Below are 25,394 nucleotides of genomic sequence, written 5' to 3' on the forward strand. Positions count from 1 at the left end.
TGAAACCTTTTAAACTTGCGTGTGTGCTCCTTTGTTTTCCCCCGCTCGTCATTCATTACAACTACGTAAGTACTAAGACAAAACATAAGTGGTTTTCTCTTTAATCTGAGTGTAGAAAAAAGCTATCTAACCATGACTAAATAATCCAGATGCAATAAAAGACAGATAAATTTGACTTTATAAAAAATAAAACTGTTTGGCATGGCAAAAACATTTATGACAAATAATAAAACAAAGAAAATATTTGCATATGTCACAGGAAAAAGAAATAGTAATCCTAACATGCAAAACAAAAAACAGAACAGAAAAAAACACCAAACTTTTTAAAATTGAGGCAACAAAAGACCAAAAATCCTATATTAAAATAAGCAAAAGACATGAAAAATGATAGAAACCTATGTCTAAACCTAGGAAAAGACATTCCATTTCATGCATAAAAAAAGAAATGCAAATTAAAACCACACTGAGCTACCCCTGCTCTCCTCTCCTGTCATTTTGGCAAAAACCGATGACTTAAGAATACACTCCAGAGGCAGGTGAGGCTGCAGTGCGAAAGCAGCTGCGTTGCTGGTGGTGGGAATGGGGACAACTGCTAAGAGGGCATCTGAAAATACCTAGCAAAAGACACCTGCATGTCCCACTGAATCCTGGGGGTTTGCCCAGAAGACACACCAGGGAAATACATGTAGGCCAGGCTGTCCTCACAGCCATTTGCAACTGCAGATCAAGGCCCACCGCTTAAGCGCCCCGCACCTCACGGACTGACTGGACAAACTCAGGGAACCTACGCAGGGGAACCGCACAGATTTCCCACCTCTGACCATGGACAGGGGCTAGAAGCAAAGACACCAGGGTAGCAACCAGCACACCTAAGTACCCTGATTCTGGAGTCTCATAATATTTCCATACCATAAGGAAGCAGAACTCTTCAAAGAAATGCTGATTCCACAGCTGGGCAGGTTAGGTACAAGATGAGCTGGAAACATGATACAGGAAAGGTTAAAAATAAAAATTTTAAAAAAACAGGAAGAGGGAAGAAAAGGAAGAAAGGGAGAGAGGGAAGGAGGAAAGAAGGGTGCTATGAATTGAATGTCTGCGTCCCCCTCCAATTCCTGTGTTGAAACCTAGCCCCCAATGCGATGGCTTTAGGAGGCAGGGCCTTTGGGAGCTGGTTAGGTCACAAAGCTGGAGGCCTCCTGGTGGGGCTCTGCCCTTAGGAAAGGGACCCACAGAGCTCTGGCTCTCTGCACCACGGGAGGGCTAGGGGAGAAGGCGGCCATCTATCCGCAAGCTAGGAAGCGGGCCCTTGCCAGATGCCCCCTGCTGGCGCCCCGATGGTGGCCTGCCAGCCCGCACAACGCAGAGAAAGAAATGTCCATTGCAGGTAAGCCACCCAGTCTGTGGCATTCAGTACCACAGCCGAAACAGACTGAGGCAGGACCTAGACTGGAACGAAGTGACAGGGACCCACACAGGGCCAGGAGGCACACTGGAGGGCTCCCGCAGATCTGGGACAACGTGAGCACCAAAACCACTGAGGAGAGTGAGGAATTACAAAGTAGAAGAGTGGTGAAGTCAACACCAGGAGTCCGTGCAACCCAGTGATAACATAAGTAAACAAGCGGGGGGACCTGCTCATAGCAGGTGCCAGGCGCTGACAGGCATGTGTGCAGGGCTGGGGCTGGGCGCCGCTGCTTGGCGACCGCACAGGAAAGACTGGTCTAGGCAAAGGTCGATGGTGGGTTCTAAACGTGGGAGCAGCTTCCTGAAAAGCAGGGTATCGCATGTTCTTAAAAGGCCTTCCCCCCAACTGCTTATTAACTGCCGGGAAAAGCAGCGAGGATCCTGGGGCGGCTGGGCGTGTCCTTGGCCGAGAGAACAGCTCCACGTCCCCAACAGGCAGATGGCCGTTCTGTGTGTCCCGACATGAGGCCCTGAGGAGGCCCGTCTCTCTCTCTCTCTCTCTCTCTCTCTCTCTCTCTCTCTCTCTCTCTCTCACACACACACACACACACACACACACACACACACACACACACACGGCGGGTCCAGCCAGGAACGCACAACTGGGACCTCAGCATGAGGAACCGATGGAAGGGAGGGACCGTATTCTTCACAATATCGATGTCATAAAAGTGACAGAAAGGCTGCGAACATGGTCCAGACTGAAGGAGACCAAAGGCACGGGCCACTGCAGGCCACCCCCCACCCCGGACGCCCACCACTGAGCAGGAGACACGGAGGGCAGAGTGCGCGTGGGTCAACGAGGACAGAAGAGCAGGAGAAGGGCCTAGCTCAGTGCACAGCAGGCTGCGTCCTCTGCTCCAAACCCTGCGTGCTCCTCGGACACCGATGTCCAAGTGTGTCCCACACTCGGTCGCTTCACTCGTCAACCTCTGTCTCTTTGCTAACTTAGCCTCTTCCGGTCCTAAACATGCTCACATTGCTCCTACTGCGCAAAAACCGCAGCTCTGTGCCAGACCCCCACGTTCACACCCGTGAGCAGAACGGCCCCACAGGCCCGCGCAGCCCGCTGTCTTCCGGCAACACTGAACGGGGCTCGCGCGCAGCCCGCCAAAGCCAACGGACACCTCCAGTCCTCGTCTTACTGCACTTCCCTCCCTTCTCAACCTGGAGAAGGGAAAAAGCACGTTGTGACGATGCACGCTGTTACCCTGGGCACGCAGAAACAGGCCCTCTGCGGAACTGCTGAGAACATGGAACGTGATCCGGTTTCCTGGAAGGGAATTTGGCCTCGAGCACTTGAAATCTGAACTTGGTACAATGTAATAGGAAGGAAGCGAAGGGGCTAAGAGCAGTGCAGGCGGGAGCTCCAGACTTGACTCTGCTCTGGTTACTGACTTCAAGTTCCTTTGTGATAAAGCAGGCTCATCGAAGACCCTGGAACTGTGGGACGGGGTGAGGAATGGGGCTGGGACACACAGCAACGGGAAACTGTCTTCCCAGAGGGCCACACACTTACTCCTGGAAACACCCCAACGCCCGGCCCTCCAGGAGCTTACACAGGAGCCTGCCCTCATGGCGCAGGACAGTCAGGAGACCCAGTCTCAGATGGGGAAGCAGCACACAGGAAGGACCGCGCCAAGGTTTCTGGGTGACTGGGCAAGAGCCAGAGGCAGAATGCAGCTCTGGACCCGCTGGTTCCGCAGGGGCTCATACCAGAAAGTTCTCCCATGATTTCTGTTCATTCTCTGCCAAATGCATACAAGGGGCTGGTGACGACAGCAGCGCTCCAGCTGCGACCAGCGCTGCTGGCCCTGGGCTGAGGCCAGGCCTTGCAAACACGGGGCCATAGATTCGGTGGGGTAAACGGCTCACGAGGTGGTCAAAGCGGGCACATTTCCTCAGTTCCGGGGTGAATGAGGCTGTAGGGTTGGTGTCTTGTGTCCTGAAAGAGCGAAACAGCCCGAGCGCTGGAAAGGTCACGGCCCACACCGAACGCCCCTTTCGACCTCGGCGTGGCTGGAGTGTCACTGTTGCCCTCATACCCAAGATGAGGCAGCCTCCACAATACAAACAGCAGGACCCAAGGTGGCACAAGGTACACACTAATCGGATGGTGCAACCGGAAGTGCCACTGGACTTCCGGAGAAAGAAACGGAGGCCTCACGTTAGCAGACTACTGAGTTGGCTCAGGCAGACGCAACGCATCCTGGACCCGTGACACAGCCCAGGGAGGACGTGAGGTGGCTCACAGCCGTCTAGGCCGGGGCGCCCCGACCGCTCTGCTGCAGTCACTGGTCCTGACTGGCAGTGCACAGACAGGCTGGCTGTGGCTTGTCTGACTGTCTCCAGGAGGGGACGCATTCCCCACCCCCACACACCATCCCTGGTCACCAGAGAGCAGTGACGCAGTTCTCAGATCCATCACTGTCTCTGCGTGTGGGGCCACCAGACAGCCTGGCAGCGGCAGCAGGGGAGGACAGAATGAGTTGTGGTGGGGAAGCGACCAGCCCCTTCCTGCCAGGCTGCAGGACGGTCTAAACCTCTGGGAGCACAGCACGCTCCCATGCCCCCACGAAAGGGAAGAGACAAAGAAAGACGAATGCCCGTAACAAATGTCACTCACCTCGGGAGAGCTGGAGGAGGAGGGCTGAAGGGCCGGGTGCTGTGGGCCCTGCGGCACGGTGTGGCCAGGGCAGCTGGGCGCTCGGCTCTCTCGGAGCTCCACAGCGGGGGCCTAGGCCCACAGTAAACACAATATATAATGAAGGGTGAGACAGCCGAACTTCAGGAGGGCGCCAATGCCACCTCCACGTCACCATCGCTCTATGCAGAGGACGTAAAAATGTCCTCCTCTCCTGAGGCCACAACCTCTACACCTTTACTCTTCTTCCTAGTCCTGGGCCCACATTGTAACAATGAGATGGTATCCTGGGGGGCAGGGGGGACAGTGAGATGCCAGAACTGCTGCCAGTAAGATGCTGGAAGAAGGCCAGGGCCCTGGCAATGCTCCCTCAGGTGGCACAAGCAGTGTCACCCCAAATCTGTCACTGCCTGGGCCAGGCTGGACATCCTGGCCCAGCAGCATGTGTAACACCTACCTCCACCCCTACCTTTCAAACAACAGCCCACCCGCTCATCCCCTCCCTCGCCCTGAAGTACAGCGACAAGCTTTGCATGCCTCATCGGTGCCTGTGGGAGACAGCTAGCTGTCCCCAAATCCCTTCTCCCTCCTTCATGACAACAGCAGTGACTGAGCACAGGGCCACCCAGGAGATGGCATGGCCCAGCCACAGGGAAGCCAGGGGCCACCATGCCACATATTGTTATACAACGGTCTTACGTAACACCGTCGGTGAGCAGTGGCCTGTGTAACACAGTTGATAGCAGTGGTCTGTGTAATGGCATCAGCATGCAGTGGTCTGTGTAACATGGTTGGTGGCAGTGGTCTGTGTAACACGGTTGGTAGCAGTGAACACAGTCGGTGGCAGTGGTCTGTGTAACACGGCTGGTGGCAGTGGTCTGTGTAACACAGTCGGTGGCAGTGGTCTGTGTAACACAGTTGGTGGCAGTGGTCTGTGTAACACGGTTGGTAGCAGTGAACACAGTCGGTGGCAGTGGTCTGTGTAACACGGCTGGTGGCAGTGGTCTGTGTAACACAGTCGGTGGCAGTGGTCTGTGTAACACAGTTGGTGGCAGTGGTCTGTGTAACACGGTCGGTGGCAGTGGTCTGTGTAACACAGTCGGTGGCAGTGGTCTGTGTAACACGGTTGGTGGCAGTGGTCTGTGTAACACGGCTGGTGGCAGTGGTCTGTGTAACACGGTCGGTGGCAGTGGTCTGTGTAACACGGTCGGTGGCAGTGGTCTGTGTAACACAGTTGGTGGCAGTGGTCTGTGTAACACGGCTGGCGGGCAGTGGTCTGTGTAACACGGCTGGTGGCAGTGGTCTGTGTAACACAGCTGGTGGCAGTGGTCTGTGTAACACGGTTGGTAGCAGTGAACACAGTCGGTGGCAGTGGTCTGTGTAACACGGCTGGCGGGCAGTGGTCTGTGTAACACAGCTGGTGGCAGTGGTCTGTGTAACACGGCTGGTGGCAGTGGTCTGTGTAACACAGCTGGTGGCAGTGGTCTGTGTAACACGGCTGGTGGCAGTGGTCTGTGTAACACAGCTGGTGGCAGTGGTCTGTGTAACACAGCTGGTGGCAGTGGTCTGCGTAACACAGTTGGTGGCAGTGGTCTGTGTACCATGATACAAGTTGGCATAACTTGAGTTTCACATCCTTGAACTGCTGTTGTTTGCTCTCCATGTGCCATCTCCGCTTCCACAGGAAATGCATGTGCATTTGGTCTATCAGAGGTCATGCCAACAGACTGTCAGAACCACACAGAATGGCAGGCCACCCAGAGCCAGGGCTGTATGCCCAAGAGACAAACTTAATCCAATGAAAACCACCGTGTTTCGGGAGCTTAACCTCTCCCTGGTGCAGCCCCGCGCCACGGCTATGCTCTCGGCACATGCATCTCTTCGGGTCTTTAGCTACCCCCGCCCCCGCTCCGTGCAGGGATCCAAAAGCCCCTGGGACACGCTCCCTGAGACCCCACACAGAAGTGAATCTGCTCCCAAACTGCAGATCGCTTCCCACTGCATGCATTCTTACCATCTCCCAGGGGCCCAGGTGTGACACTCCCTGGGTGTCACTCTCGAACCACCCTCACCCCCGTGACTGATACAGTGTCCTCCTCTGCAGGCCCCCAGCCCCTGGCCAAGCTTGGGTCACTGCTCCTACTTGACAAGCACAGCTTCACGGGCTCCCTGTGCTCACCCTCACTGAGCCAGACAGGCCACGTTCTCTGAATGTGAAGCTTTAAGAGCGGTAACTTAACAACAAAAGAAAGCATAGTCTTCCTCAACAGAGGAAGAATCACGTAGAAAATTTTAGAACAAAGACTGGCAATGACAAGCAGCTGAATGAGAACAGGTCACACCAAAACCAACAGGTAGAGTTTAAAGTTCTTTAAAAGAAAATTGAGAGTCAGGTGCATTCATTAGAAAACAAGTTAAAATGTCCCAAAAAACAATTCAAGAGACTAGAGAGATACCAGCGTAACCCTGAAGGAAGGAAAAGAACACAATGCGCATTAGATGACAAATTAACTGTACACAAAATTATAATCAATATGACTAACAGCTATTAAACAACAAAACATAACTAAGTGCAAAATGAAGACAAATTTGATAATCTGACTAAAAAGATAAACTAAGTATTAGAAATGAAGAGAACACAAGAGAGAAGGAAAAGACTGAAATAGTGTAAGAGCACAACATCTGTACCCATGGACCTGAAAACATCCCTGAAATGGACTGTTTTCTAAGGGGAAAAGATCGATGGGTAAGATCAATACCCATGATAGAAACTGCACAGGCATCAAAACTCAGTCTCCAAAGTAGGCTCCAGGCTTAGAGGCTTTGATAGAGCAATTCCATCATATGTTAGACCAACAATATTTGCTTTCCCAAACAGAAGATAAAAAATGTGTTAAACAAAGGATAGAAAAATAGGGAAAGTTTCTCAAATTATGTTATGGAAGCATGCTATCATTTACATGACACCGAAATAAATTAAAAATTAGGGGAACAAATGAACGTATAGGGCAGTATCACCTCATCCCTAACCCTACCCCTCACACTAACCCCACCCTGGCACTAACCTGACCTCCAGCCCTAATTCTATTACTAACCCTTATCCTAGTTCAAATGAAATATTGGGAGGGTATTACAATTGGAAGACTATTAAAAAGTATCAATGAAGAACTAATAGGATTTATTCCAAGAATCAACACTTGGAATTTCATCAAGGGAATTCTCTATTAGGAGATGAAAGGAGAAAATCACGTGACTATTGGAATAGCAGCAATGAACTCCTTTAGTAAAAAACTCAAACAACTTAAGAGACTAGCGCTAGAAGACGACTTCTGTTACTTGAAGAAGAGCGCTCACCAGACAGCAAGCACGCTTCCTGGTGAAAGCATTTGGGTCAAGTGCAGAAGTCAAAACCCAACTAGAAACCTACAGCAACTAAAAGCATTTTAACAGCAGGCACGTCCAAATGCATAAAAATTGACAGCTGTCCTGTACACACTCTTAAATATTTAAGAAATGTAATGGGGAAAGTCCCAATTACAGTAACCAGATAACATAAATAAGTAGCAAATGAGTTCAAAAGAGAAAATGTACCTATAGCATGAAAGCTATAAAATGTAACTGAAAGCTAATAACATACTAAATGGAGAAATAGTATCTTTCTATACTAAAAATTTATATTGTTAAAATTTCAGCTGTTTACAATTTAAATTATAAATCTGATCCATCTGAAATGAAACTGCAGTCTGATTAACTTTTTTAACTTGAAAATCATTCTAAATTTCATCTAGAAAATGAGTAGCCAAGAATAGCCAAAATATTTTTTAAATAATTAGGTTAGCAAATAAATATAACATAAAACTAAAATAATTAAAATAGTTGTACCAGCACAAGAAGAAACAGATCAATTAGAGAATTTAGAAACAGACACTATATATACAATATTTTCATGTAAGATGCCCATAGAGGATAAAAGTAGCAGCACAAGTCATTGGGAAAATAAAGTATTTTTAAATAAATAGTGTTTTTAATGATTAGAAGAAAAAAATAACTTACACCTTCACCTAATAGTATATATCAAATTATTAATAAATCCTAAATGGATTACACAGGTCAATGCAAAAAGTTAAAGCAGAAAAGGAAATGTAAGCGACTACCCATATTTCAGGACGGGGAAGGTTTCTGCAGGTGAACACCCAGAAGAGGACATCACAAAGGAAAATATTGATATAACTGCCCCAAACGCCAACATCAGATTAAAAGGTGAATGAGTCGACTGGGGAAAATACATGCCACGGAATTAAAAGCATAACGTGTTCAATAAAACTCGACTGTTTTACAAGTGAGGAAAAGACTAACTCTAAGGCAAGCTGTCCACTGCTCTGTTTGCAGTGCTCTCGGGGATACAGAACACAGGCACCTCCTCTGGTCTCAGCCGGCCATCGTGAGGTCAGTCTGGCAGTTACACATTATGCCTCTTCTAGAACAGCCACGTGCTCTGACCCAGGAACTCCACACGGACGACACTGCTTCCGCCTCACGGAGACGAGGCTGACTTCTGCACGAGGCCGCCCGCCTCTCTACTACCCACATTAGCAACAGAGCTGAGAAAAACACAAATTACAAAACAAAAAAGGAATGATTTAATAAATACCTACATCCATACAGTGGAAACTATGCAACCTTTAGACAATGGTATTCTATTTTCACCCGGGGAACATGGAACATTTTGCAGCACAGCATGCAGTTTAAAAGCAGGGCACAGAAGTGTGTAGGCATCTTACTCCCTGACACAGGCTGGAGTGAAACAGACCGAAATGTCTGCAGCCGTGCCATGGTCCCCGGAGTCCCCTGCACCAGTCAGCCATACAGCAGGGTGGGCTGTGGCAGTGGCGGAGCGAATCACACTGGGGGGCAAGGGGGACGCATGCAGGAGGAGGTGACACAACAAACCTGGGGTACCTGAGAAAGAACACACCACAGGAAGGGGTCGCTCTATGGACTAAAGCTACAGAGTTCTCGAGCTGAGGGGGGGACACTTCCCACAAATTTTGGGAGGGAGGGCAGAGGCCACCGAGCTGGCCAAGTGGTGCGAAGGATGCCCCTCTGGAAAGGACCAGATGGCCACACGGCCCAGCTTGGCCATGGCTGAAGGGGCCCTGCTTTCATAATTTTATTTTTTTGTAAAACAGTATTTGCTATATAACCTCTTCATTTTATTTTTAAGAAAATCATCAATGTACGTTTTAAAAATCAAAGAATTCCACGAGCTTAGGGTGGAAACAGGGTCCCCTCCCACAGGCAGCTCTACGGGTTCTTTCACCCTCTTTGCTCTTTATCTGCACATTTCTAATTCCCAGGTTCGCGGTGCTCTCTCTCGCCTCCCCAGCCCTCCGTTCTCATCACTGGCTAACCTCCTCCTATGACAGCCGACGTTCCCCTCCCAGCCCCGCCCCTGCCCTGCCCTCTCTGGTCCTCTCAGTGTTAACGCTTCCCTCCTTCCGTCCACCAGTGTCGGGTGCACGCAGAGCTCTGGGACCCGATTCGTTCCTCCTGCTGCACCCCCTTCTCAGAGCAGGACCAGCTCCAGGTCAGTGTGTTCTGAGCGCTCTGCAGGCTTCGTGCTTACGGCAGGGATCCCCCAAACACAGCAGGGAACAGCCCAGGAGCCCCTCCTGGGCCACTTCTCCCTGCTCCCAGGCCGGCACCCTCCACTCACATCCAAGGTCCATCCCAGGCTTCCAGTGCTCTGGGACCAACAGGGCAGGGGCTGGCCCTACTTCCTGTTTAGGACAGTTCCCTCTGCTGTGCCAGCAGGTTCCTGGTCCCCCCACCCCCACAGGGGAGGAACCTGCAGTCTTCAGCCAGGCTGCAGAAAGGGCTGCAGGCTGGCAGGGAGGGGAGCTGGGCAGATGACTACTTGTCAACAGGCTTTCCACCCATTTCCTGTTTCAGCCCATCTTTACTGCCTCCCCCGCCCCAATTTCAGAGATATATGGTAGTATCATTCCTGAGACGTGGGGGCAAGGCCGGCTGCAATGCATTTGCCTTCCCCCCCCCCCACACACACACACCTCTTCGCTTTCCGTGTTTCAGATCTGCAAGGTCCCCTGCTTGTTTGTGTGCTTCCCAAATCCCGTCATCTCTCAACCTTAGTGGCTTGTGGGTTTTTAAAGAAGCAAGGTCACGGTGAATTTAATCTGCCATTTTGGCGGAATATCAAGGGAGGAATTTTTTAAGATGAGAACTATTGAGTCAACTTGGATGCTAACAGAAGCGATTTGTCAGGGAGAAGAAACTGAGGCCCAGGAGAGATAGCACAGGAGCAGAAGCAAGTCCCTGAGCAAGCAGGGGGCCACCCTGGAAGCTCCAAGGGAGAGGGATGAGCCCGTGGTCATCAGCTGAGACTGGGATCTGAGAAAGGGAGACCAGATGTACCAGAATGGCCTCAGATAAAGCAACCCCCCGCCCCAAGGGAGGTGTGGCTGGGTTGGCAGGGGCTGGAGGCCATCCCAAGGCCCGCAGCCAGTCCATGGGGCTGTGTGGTCTCTTGGGGAACCGTGCTATGACTATGCCCAGCAGACTCAACCACAGGAAGGAGCCCCGGCGTTTGTGAGAACGTGAGCACAGGGCTGCCTGTGACGTGCAGGCTGTGGGCTGAGGCGTCACCAAGGAGGACACAGCGGGAAGGCCCCTGACGAGGAGCCTGGTCAGGGAGCTCTGCATGTTCCGTCCCTACTCACTCTAGGTGAGTTTCGAAGTCCTGTTTCATACTTTCTGAATTTTCCAATTCTCTAGTGAAAGCTGTTACCTTACTGCAACAGACGGGGAAAAACTGTGAAAAGCAAATAACCAATTCAGTGTTCCAAAGAATAAAAAGACCTCCAAGTAAGTACAAGCTTCAACCAAGTTCTGTTATTTTTGTCTCTTAATTTCCTGTCTCGGTGTAGTCGAAGGTCAGTCCTGAGCTGGGCCCGGCGTGGGCTGCACCACCAACCAGCTGTCGGAGCCCGGAGTCCCCTGTGTCAAACATGCCCAGCTGGGTCCAGCCAGGCCCCGCACAGAGGCCGAGGCCGTCTTGGCTTCCCTATGTTGGGCTGCCCTTCACCTCCATCTAAGGAAGTGTGGAAAGCTCTCAAGATGTGCAAATGAAATCCAAGTCCTTCCAAAGCTACCACTTCCCCTGGGCACCATCCACTGCAGATGAGCTCTGTTCTTGCTCGTCACACCCCCCCCCTCCCTCCCGGGGGAATCCCACGGGAAGACACTGCAGGACTCAACCAAGACTGCTAAAGGAAGCAGAGCCATTTCTGTTCCCACCAGCTCAGTGCTCCTAACAGCTCCCTCCCTCCCCACCTGCAGAAGCGGCCACAGGCGCCCTATAAGAAGCTGGATGCCTGTACTGAGCCAAGCCTCAGGGATTCCCAGATCCCCGCTGCAGCCCTCCGAATGGAGGTCTTGGTGGCCCAAACGCACGGCTTGTCTCTGGCTCCCTGGCAGGGGGCCCACAGACTGCAGCACAGACCGGGTGATTGAACCCCAGACAAGGTTCATCCCCAGAACTGCAGCCAGGAGGATGAATCTGGACAACACCGAAGCCTAGGGGAGAGGCCCAGCTCACAAGGCCTCGTTTATAGGCCTGAGTTCCAGAGGACGGTCCTTCAGGCTCTGGGAAAACCGGATCGAGATTTGCACAATTACAACACTAGCCCCAAGCCAGGACAGATTTGGGTGTCCTCTGCGTAACAGCGTGAGTTGGAAAAAACAACCTGACACAGACAGAAAACAGACTGCCTGGCTGCCCGCCCAGCCACAGCACAGAGTGAGCCCGCTGGCCTCCGGCTAACCCTCCAGGCCCGACTATCCCCGCTGCCCTCTGCCCTCACCTCCTGCGGCGCTGGCCTCCTTGCCGCTCGTGAGGCCACCAGGCCTATCACCCAGAGCTCGTCAAGGCTGTCCCGAGGCCCCCTCTCGGCGCCCTGATCGTCCACGCAGAACCCCACTCAGCGCTCCCACAGCCTCGCCCTGTCTCTTCCACAGCACACGCCACCACCTGCCACACTGTGTCGCTCCTCACAGTTAAGTTTCGTAGGCCCCACGGGACGGAAGCTAAAGGAGGCGGGATTCCAGAAGAGAGCCTGGCCGTCACCGGCACCCAGTGAGTATCTGCGGACTGCAGAGCAGACAAGATCACGTTCACGCCATTTGTTAAGCGAGGACCCTCCCCTCCCACCGTCTCAGGAGTCGGGTTACTCACCAGCCCGACACCTACGTGCGCGCGCTCCCGACCGCCGCCACCGTCTCTCCCGCAGGGGCTGCTGAAGTGGCTGTGGAAGCCCAGTGGGTTGGGCCTGCGTGGCTCTCCACGGCGGCCACAAGGGGCTGCCCTCAGGACCCCGCGAAGGGCAGACGCTGAGTTCTGGACGCCCTCACACCAACGCGCAGCTCCCGCTTATCCCCTGTGGGGCCAGAGTCCCAGAAAGTAGTTTACAGGCTCTCAGCCTCACGTGGAAGGGTGCTGGCTCGGGTGGTGGGTGGCCGTCGGCTGTGGCTGGTTGGCCATCGGCTGTGGCTGGTTGGCCATCAGCTGTAGCCAGATGGCCAATTGGTCGCTAGTGTAACTGCTGTGGCTACGGAGGAGAGCCGAGGGTTGGGGAGGAGAGTGGAGGAGAGTCGTCGGTTGGTTGGCAGAAAAACGGACAGCAGGTCGCACGTCCAGTGAACCCAGCCTCCAGTGAGACCATAGTGGTATGACTCCCCTACCTATGGCTCCGTGGGTGTTCCTTTTTGGCCTCACCATATCCTGCGTTCTTGTGTGGGGAGCGGGAGCAGAGACCCCGCAGGACGCGCCTCAGGACAAATGGCGCAGCGAGCAGGGTCTCCCGCACAACACCCCCCATCAGGAAGCACACAGAGGCGTCCGTCACGTAGGCGGCTGTCATCGACGATGACCGCGCGCCCACCGCGTCATGCACCGCACACCACCTCACGCCATCATGAAGCGGCTTTCGGGCTCCCGAGGGCGCAGGCCGCGGATCAAGCCCCCGTCTTACCACTGACAACCACAGTGACGTCACCTCCCCGCGCCGTGGACACTGAGGACGGAGCGAGGTATTCTGACCATCACGGCTGACACACACCAGGCGCTTCATGAACTTGAGCTGCTGCTGTGACTACGTTAGTATTGCGCACAACACTGCTGAAAACTTGTAGGAAGTAGTACTTGTGAGTTTTAGAAAAATGAAGACACCTTCAGGATAAATTTAAAAGGAATCATTTCAAGGTAGTTTTGCAAAACTGGAGTAACAGCCACAAAAGAGGTGCCCGCACAGCCCGGACGTGCCATCGCGGTCCCAGTGCAAACTCATCACTGCCGAGCCCATGGGACGTGCAGGAGCAGGGGGCAAACAGAGCGAGCGTGGGCTCAGTGTACACTCACGGCCCTCAGGCCCCCTGCGGGACAGTGTGCTCAGGCTGACTTGGAAGGAAGGTTAATAGAAAAGGCGGAAAGTGCCTCTCTTTAAATCTTGGTTCCACAGAAGCCAGAAGGAAATCGTGCATAGCACTGACACTCTTGTTGCACCCTGACCTTTAACAGGTCCCTCGTGTGACACAAAACCAGGCCACAAGGAGGGGCAGCAAGACGTGGCTTCACACGCAAGCAAGACTTTAAACATGGACGGCTGTAGAAAGAATCACTCGGTTTAAAGACGTGAGCTCGGTGCCAGCTGTAAGGGCCGCTGCTTCCCTGGGGACACCTGAAGGCCGCTCGAGAGCCCTGTACGCGGGTTAGAGATTGTCCTAACTATCCTAGGTAGACAACACAAAGAATGACCTGTCACCTTAGATACCAGATTTTATCAAACCAAAGTCATGGATTTAAAAATGTAATCATAAATCAGTTATTTGGAGGGTCAAAGGCAGTTTCCCAAAGAAAGAATTCCTCAAAAAGTGGTGAGACTCGAAACTGAGTCTGGAATTTCAGAGACAGCGACAAGCACTCGGAGTCCCAGACTCCCCTAAACCCTGACCCACAGCCCTAAAGCTGGCAGAGGTCTGGGGCAGGGGATTCGCAAGGCGTTTCAATCTGTGGGGAGTGGTAGAGAAGACTGCTTAGGTGTTCCCTCAGCTCCAGCCTGAACAGAGCTTTGCTCAGCCCACAGGGCCGAGGAGCCTGCCGGGCAAAGCCGTCAGAGGCAGGTCAGCACCACCAGCGCCTTCTGCAGGCGCCCACGGGCCTCTGTGCATGAGCACTGAAGGCGGGGGTGTCAGAAACCGCCACAGGAGGGTGTCCACTTCCATCTGTGACAGAAAAGGGGGGATCGGACTGACTCTCCTACATCAAACAGTGAAAACCAGACAAAAGACCTGAGACAGTGTGTTCGGTCGTCGGACAGTGACCCCCGAGGGAAAGAAACAATGCGACACAGCCTGATCGCCCAGCCTGCAGTGTGGGGAGAGTTCCAGGCCACAGTGCAGGAAGGGGGAATCCAGGAAAGCCAGGCGGAGGCCTGAGATGAGGAAACGGGGTTGAGATTCAGGAAGGCAACAGCAGCTGGAATGAGCAGGGCAGAGGGCCAGAAAGGAGAGAGCCACAGGGAAATGTTCCAGAGACCTGGGAAGGGGTGGGGGGTGGGGGGGGCACCTGAGTCTTCATTTGGACCCGGCCAGCACGTGGGAGTGAGCATATACCTGCCGCCAGAAAGGGCCAAGAGCAAGAAACAGATACCGGTGGCTGTCGGTTCCTCTCTCTAGGAATGGTTCATGCCCAACAACTGGCCGGGGAACCTCATGACATGGGCCACTGCGCCGGCTTCTTGGAACTACACCAGGGCCACGTAAGGAGAAAACTGGTGGAGTGAACTGGGAAAGGTCTAACAACAGTTAACAACAAACCACCAAAGGATCTAAACTTTCCAGCAAACTTAAATGCATTCCAAACAGAAAGTTTAAAATATGTAAAAGAATACAGAACCCAACAACATGAATTTCACAATGTCTTCCATGTATTCAAAAATTACCAGGTATGCAAACAAAGCATGAAAATATATCTCATAATGAGAATAGTTGATCAATAAGAAAAAGATCCAGATATTACACATGGAAATAATTAGTACACAAGGTCCCTAAAACAGCTGTTGTAAATGCACTGTGTATGTTTAAGAGGACAGCGGAAAGCATAACATGCTAAGGAGAGACATGAAAAGCATTTACAAAGACCCAAATCAAACACCTAGAGATGAACAGGCACCGGACGGGATTCCTGTTACATCAGACACTACAAAAGGGAAGATGAGTCAATGTGCAGGCAAAACAATCTCTCAGACAGAACGTGTCTAAAATGCACCTGAGGGGGATGGCCCGGGGGATCAGGCGGTTAGAGCTCTGTGCTCCTAACACCAAAGGCTGCCGGTTCGATTCCCACATGATTCAGTTGGTTGGAGCGCGGGCTCTCAGCCACAAGGTTGCTGGTTCGACTCCCACTCCAAGGGATGGTGGGCTGTGCCCCCTGCAACTAACAATGGCAACTGGACCTGGAGCTGAGCTGTGCCCTCCACAACTAAGATTGAAAGGACAACAACTAGACTTGGAAAAAGTCCTGGAAGTACACACTGTTCCCCAATAGAAAAAAAAAGTCCTGTTCCCCTTCCCCAAATAAAAAAAAATAAAAATAAAATGAACCTGAGAAGGAAAGAGCCACTCTTCCTCTAAAAGAAAGAAAGAAATTTATGTGAAATTGAAGACTTACAGGGGAGGGCAGGATGAGATAAAAACATATTTAAAGAAATGGGGTCTAAGACATGGTAAAAAAAAAAAAAAAGGAAATGATACACATTTTTCAAAATTGATGAAAATTATGAACCCATAGATCCAAGGAGGTCAATAATCCCTGAGCTTCAGAAGAAAACATGAAGGAAATTAAACCAAGGCACACCATAATCGATTTACCCAAAGAGAAAATCTCAACCGCAGCCAGACCAAAAAGAAACATACACAGAGGGAGAAGCACAGGCACGGTGGGCAGGGGACTTTTCAGAAATAATGCAAGGCAGAAGTTAATGAAATTACATCTCTAAAGTAATAAAGGAAAAATTGTCAACCTGAAATACCATAGAAGTGAAAATAACTTTCAAACACATAGGCAAAATGAAGACTTGTTCCAACAAACAAAAGCTAAAATAATTCATCATTAACACACCTGAACTATCACACAAATAACATTAAACTAAGTCCAACATACAAAAGGAAAATGATATAAGGAAATCTTCATCTACAAAAGAAATGAAAAGCACTAGAAACACAAAATTCATGAATAAATAGAAATGCCTCTTTTATTAATTTTTAAGAGGTAACAGACTAAAGCATAAATAAATGTTTGTAGCAATACAGAAGTAAAATGGCATGACAACAACAGCATCAAGGCCAGGAGAAGTGAGGTAGAAGTTACTGTTGCTGGGTTCTATGCTGCAAGTGAACCAGTATAATATTACTTGAAGACAGACAGTGATAAGTAAGGACATATACAATGAATCCCAAAATAATCTCTAAAAACAAAGTGATAACCAATAAGCTAGTAAAGGTGATAAAACTGATCATAAAACGTACGCAATCCAAAATTAAGCAGGAAAAGAGGATTTAATAATAAATGGGACACATAGAAAACCAACAGCATATTATATCAATAACGACATTAAACATAAATGGTATAAACATCCTAATTGAAATAGATTTTAAGATTGGATTAAAAAAAAAAAAACAAAGGACCCCATTATATGTTATTTATAACAAACCCACTTGAAATATAAACATACAAATAGGTTTGAAGAAAAAGGATGGAAAAATATATACCATGCAAACCCTAATCAAAAGAAAGTTGGAATGGCTATATTAACATCAGAAAAAGGTCGATTTCAGAGCAAAGAATGTTATCAGAAGTTTTAAAACAGCATTACATAATAATGAAGGGGTCAAACTAACTAAAGAGATCAGAAAAAGGATATAGGATATTCACACAACACTATCACCCACATGACTTACCTGACAGATATAGAGCACTCTACACAATAACAACACAATATATATTCTTTTCAAGTGATTATGGAATATTTTTAAAGACTACATCTAAGCCATTAAAAAAGTTCCAATAAAACTTAAAAGATTGAAATCAGAAAATGTTCCCTGACCACAACTGAATTCAATTGGAAATCAATAACAGAAAAATACCTTGAAAATCCTCCACCTACCTGAAAATAAATAGCACACTTTTAAATAACACATGGGTCAGAGAAGAAATCACAATGGAAATTAGAAAGCTTTTGACCTGAGTAAAAATGAAAGCACAAGGTATCAAAAAGTGTAGAATGCAGCAAAAGCAGTACTATGAGGGCAATTTATAGCACTAAAATGCCTAGATTAGGGGAAAAAAAGATCTCAAATCAATAACCTAAGCTTCTACTTTACAGAACTAGAAAGAAAAAGAGCAAATTAAACCCAAAGACAGCAGAAGAAATAAAGAGTAGAAATCTATGAGCTGGAAAGCAATAAGAAAAACCAGAAAATTAATGAAACCAAAAGTTCGTTCTTTCATAAACATCTAGCCATACTGATCAGGAAAAAAAAGGGAGACAATACAAATTACCAGTATCCATAATTATAAATAGACTGTTACTGTGGATACAAAGGACATTAAAAAGCAGTCAAACCATGAAGCGATACCACTTTACACCTATTAAAGTGGCTATAAATAAAAGATCACAAGTAACATGAGGATGTGGAGAAACAGGCACCTCACACATCACTGGTATGAATGTAAAATTGTGCAACCTCTGTGCAAAAGTCTGCCAGTTCCTCAGAAAATTAGACATCAAATTACCCTATGACTCAGCAACTCCACTCGTAGGTATGCACCCAAAACAAATGAAAACGGCAGCAATCAGATGCTTGTTCACAGCAGCACTATTCACAATAGCCAAAAGGTGTAAACAGCCCAAATGCCCATGAACGGACGACTGGATAAACAAATCGTAATACAGCTACACAATGGAATAATCTGCAGTCATAAAAAGGAATGAAGTGCTGACACACACTACAACTCGGATAAATCTTGAAAACATTGTGCTAAGTGAAAGAAGCCAGATACAAAAGGTCACCTTACCATATGATTCCATTTAAATGAAATATCCAGAATAGGTAAATCCACAGAGACAGAAAGCAGGTTACTGGTGTGCATGTGATGGGGAAAGGGAGAGAGGGAGAGTGATTACTTAATGGATATGGAGTGTTCTTCTGTGATGAGTTTTTAAAAATTCTGAAACTGAGTGGTGGTTGCACAACACTGTGAATGCCACTGAACTGCACGTGTTAAATTGATTAATTGGGTGTTATGTGAATTTTACTTGAATAAAAAATGAATAATAAAATATAAGGGATTGTTAGAAATTATTACATGGCAGTAAATTTAACAACTTAGATGGAACAAATTCTTAGAAAAATCAAGCTATCAAAACTCACTCAAGAAGAATTAGATAACCATATATGATTTCAAAAAATTGGATTCAAGCTAAACACCTTCCCATCAATAAAAGCACCAATCCAGATGGCTTCGATGGTGAATTCTACCAAATATTCAAGGAAGAAAATAATACCGACTCGTTACTAACTTGTTCTGAAAATTGAGTATAAGAGAACACTTCCCCAACTGAGTCTAGGAAGCAAACATTAAACTTGATACCCAAACCACAAAACGACACTAGAAGTAAATACACAATGTTCTTCATAACTACAGATGCAAACATAAAAAATTCTTAAATTTTAGCATACCAAGCCCTACAGTATAAAAAAATCATGACAGTGGATTTCGACAAGAAATGCAATTGGCTTAATGTTTTTTTAAAAAATCAATGTAATTTATTTTTACATGGATGGACCATATAAACAGACTAAAAAGGAAAAACTATATGATCATCTCAATAGATGCAGAAATAGCATTTGATAAAATTCAGTATCACTCATGAAAATCTGGGCAAACTTGGACGATAAGCGCATTTTCTGAACCAGATGAAGGAGCTCAGGTTCACAGCACTGCTGACATGCCCAGGGTGCCGGACGGACACTGACGCCTAAGACCAGGGCGAAGCCAGGATGCCCCTCTCGACACTAGGCAGCAGGATGCCCACCGCACCAAGGTGATCCATCGAGCCACAGCAATCTCAGTCAAAGCAGAGCAGGCAAAGCGGATTCTGAAATGTGTGTGGAGATACAAAGGGACTAAAACAGACAAAACAACTCTGAAATAGAGAACAAGGTGCGAGAACTTACAGTCTTATTTCATGATGAAGCTAGTCATAAACAAATTGATCAAAGCATCAGAAAAGAGCCCAAAAATAGTCCACACTTTGTTGAGTGTGTCTGTATTTTCTGTGTTCTCTCGCTCGGACACCTGGGCCTTCGGGACCCTGGAGGGCTGTCCTAGAGTCAGTCACTTCCTAGAGAGAGGATAAATGATGCCCCCCTCTGGGAGGGGGCTCCTTTCACATGCAAACCCACCAATCGGAGCCCACGGCCCACCCCCCTCCTCTATGGGCCCTAGCTCTGGGCCACTGTCCCCCTGGCCCGTCACACAGGGCCAGGAACCAATCAGGGACAGCCCCTCTGTCCCAGAGCCTGCCCATCCAAACCTGCTGACCCACAATTAAGCTCTTGTCCCCGGATGCTCAGACCTCCTCTGCCTCCTGACCCACCCCGGTGCTTCCCATGCGGCCACATCGGGGGCCTGCCTTCTCTTTCTAGGGACCTGTGAGGACACACTTCTTCCTTCAGGACAGGCCTTTCCGTGTGTGCCGGTCTCACCGTTCCTGATTAAATCAAGCCCTAGGTACCCTTAAAAACATATACACACATATGGTCAATTGATTTTTGACAAAGGTTCCAACATAATTGAAAGGGGAAATGATAACCTTTTCAACAAATGGTACTGGAACAACAAGACACCATATACAAAAAAAAAAAGGAAAAAAAAATCCTTGACATTTTCTTCAAATCCTATATAAATTTAATTCAAAATAAAACACCGACTTAAATGTAATAGCCAAAACTACAAAACTTCCCAAAGACAGAATAAGAGAAAATCTTACAGACCTCCAGTTTCACAAAAAATTCTCAAGTATGATACAAGACATGATGTATATAAGAAAAAACTTGATACGTTGAATGTTATCAAAATTTAAAACTTCTGATCTTCGAAAGATACAAAAATGAAAAGTCAAGCTACACACTGGGAGAAAATATTTGCAAAACAAGTGCCCCATAAAGGACTCTCTCCAGAATGTATAAAGAACTGTCAAAACTCACTAAGAAACACCCTAATTTTTAAAATGAGCAAATGTTTGATCCAGTACTTCACCAAAGGAAACATACCGATGGCAGGCAAATAATTAGCACACGAAAGAGGCCAGAGCCCCGCCCAAGAGTGTGTAGGGGGGGGAGGCAAGGAGACACCTTTCCCCCCCCTGAATGCCATGGTGTAAGAAATCTAAGACGCACAAACCTCCAAGAGGGAGACATAAACGTCAGCCACAGACGAGCTGTCTGCTGGGCAGAGCCAGGGAGGGCAGGTCGGCTCCGGTGCTCCCTGCGGCTGGCGGCTAGTGAGGCACTGACGGGAGCAAGCGCGGGCCTAGGGGATGATGCACTGATGGCAGCAAGTGCGGACCTGGGGGGACGTGAGCGTGTGGGCACCGCCAAGCCCACGAGCACAGTGGGACCTGGGTAGGAGAGCCAGGGCCACAGGGGGCTCGTGCCACAGGCTTGGGGGCGGCCCTGGGTCCTCGGCTCCTCGCCACTGAGCACACTCACTTCCCTAGGTGAACCCACCTGGGCTACAGCCATAAATACTCTTTTTTCCTGCTAATTCCCCAAGGCGACCTTCCTATCCCGGCCATCTGCCACCTGACCAAGCCACCTGGACGTCTAGACCTCAAGTCCAAGGCCAGTCCTGACTCCCTCCCACCCCAATCCTGACCCTCCAGGTCACCCGTCTCAGCTACTCAGGCCCCTGGCCCCCCTCTTCAGCCCGCCTCCTTGACCCTCCTCCAGCGAGTCCCTGAGCTCTGAGCACCACCCCCATCTCAGTCCACCATCTGCTCCCCTGCAGGCTGTAGCCAGTGAACTTCAGGAAAGGGACGGAAGGGGCCCTGACACCCCAGGGCATAAGGATGACACCCAGACCCTCGGTGGGAGAGCGACACAGCTCTCTTGCGCGTCCCACCCACCCCTTCCCCACCTCCCAGCTGCCCCCCCTTTCCACTCCACCTGGGGTCTGTTCCAGCTCCGCTGCTCCAGCTGGTGACACAGTGTGTGGCCACCAGCTCTACAGCCACCTCCTCAGAAAGGTCTCCCTGGACCACCTGCCAGGAGTCTCCCCTCACCCTTTTTGTCAGTCTTTCTGTTCCAATCCAGTTGTCACGTGCTGGCTTGTGTTTTTACGCCATGTCCTGTTTTGGTCTCTTGCCCCCCACTAGAAATGAGCCACATGGTGGCAGGGACAGTGCCCTACCCTCCTCCGCGCCTAGAAAAGCGCTGGATGGGAGGTGGGCCCGCAGCACGTGTTGGACAGGTACCTGCTCGAGGAGACAAATGCACAGACAGACAGCGGCACCAAGGGGACCCTGTCCCTGAGCAGCAGGACTCCCAGGAGAGGTCACAGAGCTGTAAGGAAATGGGAGCCCCCCCCCCCCCCCCCGCGTGTGTCAGTATCTGCGGACTCTCTCTTCAACAACATCACAGGACGCAGTAACGGTGGATGGGAAAGGAGAAGTCACTGTCCCCACAGGAGGCTTGTACTTCAACTACTCAGGAAAAGCACACTCCAGACAGTCTGCTGAGCCGTCCCCCGCCCCCACCCCCCCACACCCGGTGCTGCGTGCTTACGTGTCCTGGGTGACAGCTGCCGCTGGCCACGCCGGCCAGGCTCTCGCAGTCATGGGTTTGAGTGTGACACCCTAGCATCGTGTATGTAACCACACTTGCCACAGATTTTACCGCTGGGATGACACTTTGCAAGCACAAACGAGAAAGGAGAAAATGAACACGCACAAGCTGATCCCTTTTGTGAAGCAGCCGCCCGTGCACTGGCAGTCTTGCTCTGGTTTGAGCCACTGCCTGTAACTTCCCTGCTTCCAGGCGCAGAGGAATCTAGGGAATCTTCCAGTACAGCAGCCAGAGTGACCGGAGCGGACGCCCTCCCGCCCTTCTGAGGGACAGTGCTGTCCTCCCATCACCCCTCTCAGACCCCACAGCCCGTGTCCCAACAGCCTGCAAACTGCCGGTAGCCGGCAAAGGGGAGGGTTTTCCTCTGGACCCCACTGAGGCACTGTCCCAGCCCCGGGGCCCTGCCCCGCCCGGCCACCTACACACAGCCACACAGGTGCCGCCCTTGTCATCTGGCACTTAGACACTGAGGCGTTCTCTTACAGAAGGGGCTGCCCACCTGGCTGGGCAGGGGCAGGGCTGGCACCCCAAGGGCTCCACTGGAGCGGCTCTTTCCTTCCAACATGAAGTCTTGGTTTCTGGGGCTCCCCTGTCAGGAGAGAACAAGCAAGCAGAGACCTGCAGGGAGCGGGGCAGTGGCGGGGGCCACCCACGGAACATGCTGGCCCAAGACTTCCTAAGACCACTTCATGATGACGGGTGGCACGGGTTGCCCAGCAGGCACACTCACAAAAGCAGCTCGGGGGCATCTGCCCTGGGGGCCCCATGTGTGCTAAATGGGAGCTCACACTTTTGACAGACCTCAACCAAGGAAGAAGAGCAAATACCATGGTTTTAGCCCAAAACAAAACAGGCCACAGCGACCTCTGACTGCAGGAGGCCAGCCTGGACTCCAAATTTCTCCCAACCTGGGGGACCAAGTGTCTCATGAACTCAGCCTGCGCAGAGCAAATTCAGAGCTGTGCGGCACCCACAGAGCCGGGGTCACTCAGTTCCCCAGAGCTTCTGTGGGGGGAGGGCGGGCAAGGAAGACCCAGCTTCAGCCCCACACAAACCACACACCCCCAGCCCTATGCAGTAGTGTCTCTACGTAACCACACTCTCGGTGATGGCCGCAGCGGGAAAGGGGCTGGACTTCTTCATTCCTCCACCTCAAAAAGTACCATCTCCAGGCCAATCAGTGTGTGGTGAGGACATGGCAACAAGGCCAGGGAACACCGCCCAGGAGCCCCGCCTGACCTGCCGGCTGCCCTCCATCCTCCCACACGCGCGGAGCGAGTTTCCTCCGGCCGGAAGCTCAAGGTCCTGTGCACACGGCCCAGAGGGGACACAGTTTCACTTCCTACTTACACAGGTTACACTCCGTGTGTGGTTGCAGATAGGACACCGGTGTTTCAGTCCTTTGAAATTACAACTATTTAATTTTTATTATTAAATTATAAAATCCTTTATTCACTATCAACTTACACTCATTTATAAAAGGATTTTTATATCCATCTCAGCACTGGGACTTATTAAATTAAAATTTTAAACTTCATTATTTTCACCTTCTCGGTTTTCCGAGCGGGTCACTCTCGCAGCAGAATCGGACCCGGGAAACCTGGCTGGCCTCTCACAGGGCACCGAGGTTGCCCACCACACGCCTATTGGACACCTCCTCAGACACGAGCGGTTCTCCATCAGCGGAGGACGCGGGCTGTGCACACCGTGCCCTGGGACACCGAGAGCAGGCTGCCGGGGGGCGCAGGGGCCTGCTCCTGGCGTACAGCGTGGGAGGTACAGAAAAGTGCAAGGAATACATTTAGAAGCAATTGCAATTCCCAGACAGAAGTACTGACAGCAGCAGTGTTTTCTTCTAGTAGTTTCTCACTAACATTTACCTATTTTTTAAAACAAAATGAGATCAACCGCATGTGCTTTCAAAACAACGCAATATATCCATGTCTGTAATATTTGTAGAAAATGTTCATAACAGCTTATTTTTAGCCTTTTACTAACACTTACTGATATTCAAAGAAAGTTATCTATGAAAATCAAACTTATCTATTATTTGAAATTACTTACATTGTCTTTGTTTAGAAAATTGCTTCTGCATATCAAAGATCAGACTAATTTTCACATAATTCTTCTCTGATTACAAGAAAAATGTGTTTTTTCTCCTATGAGAATAAAAGTGATGTATGTTCAGTTAAGAAAACTGGGAAAACTCAGAGTGTGTGTAAACAAATACCAGTGGTGATTCCAGCTCTCAGAAAGACCCCTAAGCCTTCGGTTGTGTAACACCTCCCTCAGGCCTTTGAAATGCACACACCTGCCTGGACCTGGTATCACAGGGGTTGTTTTACGTGCACTTTGACCTCATGTGCTGGGTGGGTTGCTGCACCAGGAACCATTCCGCCTAACACTCCACGGGCTGTGAGAGCGGTCACGACCTTCCGGAACCCTCTGCCAGGTATCCGGGCTGCTTCCAACTGCTAATTTGAATTCATGACGCCATGAACATTCTGTGTATGTACATTTAGTGGTTACCTCTATTCTCCTGAAGAAAAGTTCTAAAGAGCAGAATTTTCAGCCCAAATGCCTGACTATCTCTAAAGCTTCTGATCCACCAGGACAAAGGGCCTTCCAGAACCTCCTCTCCCTCCAGTCACTCTCTGCCATGTAAGAGTCCAATCTCCCTGATTCCTTGCCAAACTCCTATGCTGAACCTTCTCAAAATATACGCCAAGGAGACGGTCCCAGAACGACGGGCTGCATTATTCAGTAGCAGTGAGGTTCGCAGCGCCTCCGTCTGCTGGTACTCGTGTTCTTTTGGTGGCCTGCCTGCTCAGCACCCACCAGCGAAGTCACCAGACGACAGCCCATGGAACACATGGGAACGCTAGGAAAGGAGGACGCAGAATTAATTTCTGGCCAAAGGCTCAACAAACACACGTAAATATATTGTAGAAAAGAACAAATTCAGGTGTTTTTATATTAGAATAAGACATGTTCAACGACCCTAATAACAATCTAATTAAACTGGGAGGAAATCCCTGTGAACTCAGGGCCACAAGGTTTGTCTCTGGTCCTCTCACTGACAGAGGCCACCACAAACACGTGCAGCCCCGAGCCCCGGTTTCAGCCTCCCACACTGCTTTCTCACGAGCGCACATGCACACCTTTGCCGAGCTGCTGTCTCCATGACCTGGGGCAGGCGGAAGCCAAGGGCCTGAGACACAGAGCTCTGAGCAGAAAGCAAGTGCCCGCAGGCGTCTGGGGCAGTGCCGCGGGGCCACGGCTGCGGGCGGCTGGCACAACA

General features: G+C 50.0%; 1 protein-coding gene across 20 annotated transcripts in view; it reads right to left on the reverse strand.

Annotated features, from left to right (window-relative positions):
* Nucleotides 1–25,394, reverse strand: part of PCBP3 (poly(rC) binding protein 3) — a 186,224-nt gene that overhangs the window by 112,789 nt on the left and 48,041 nt on the right. For 4 of the 20 annotated variants that reach the window (XM_074321655.2, XM_074321464.2, XM_074321563.2 and 1 more), the window contains one exon: nt 8,465–8,709. The exons of the other annotated variants lie outside the window; for them this stretch is intronic. The gene's annotated coding sequence lies outside the window, so the exon portion shown is untranslated. The remainder of the gene's footprint in view (nt 1–8,464; nt 8,710–25,394) is intronic. 20 annotated transcript variants of the gene reach the window in all.

The sequence above is a fragment of the Rhinolophus sinicus genome, chromosome 17 (genome assembly GCF_057876585.1).
Source record: "Rhinolophus sinicus isolate RSI-liver-muscle chromosome 17, RSI-T2T, whole genome shotgun sequence".
Lineage (NCBI taxonomy): Eukaryota > Metazoa > Chordata > Mammalia > Chiroptera > Rhinolophidae > Rhinolophus > Rhinolophus sinicus.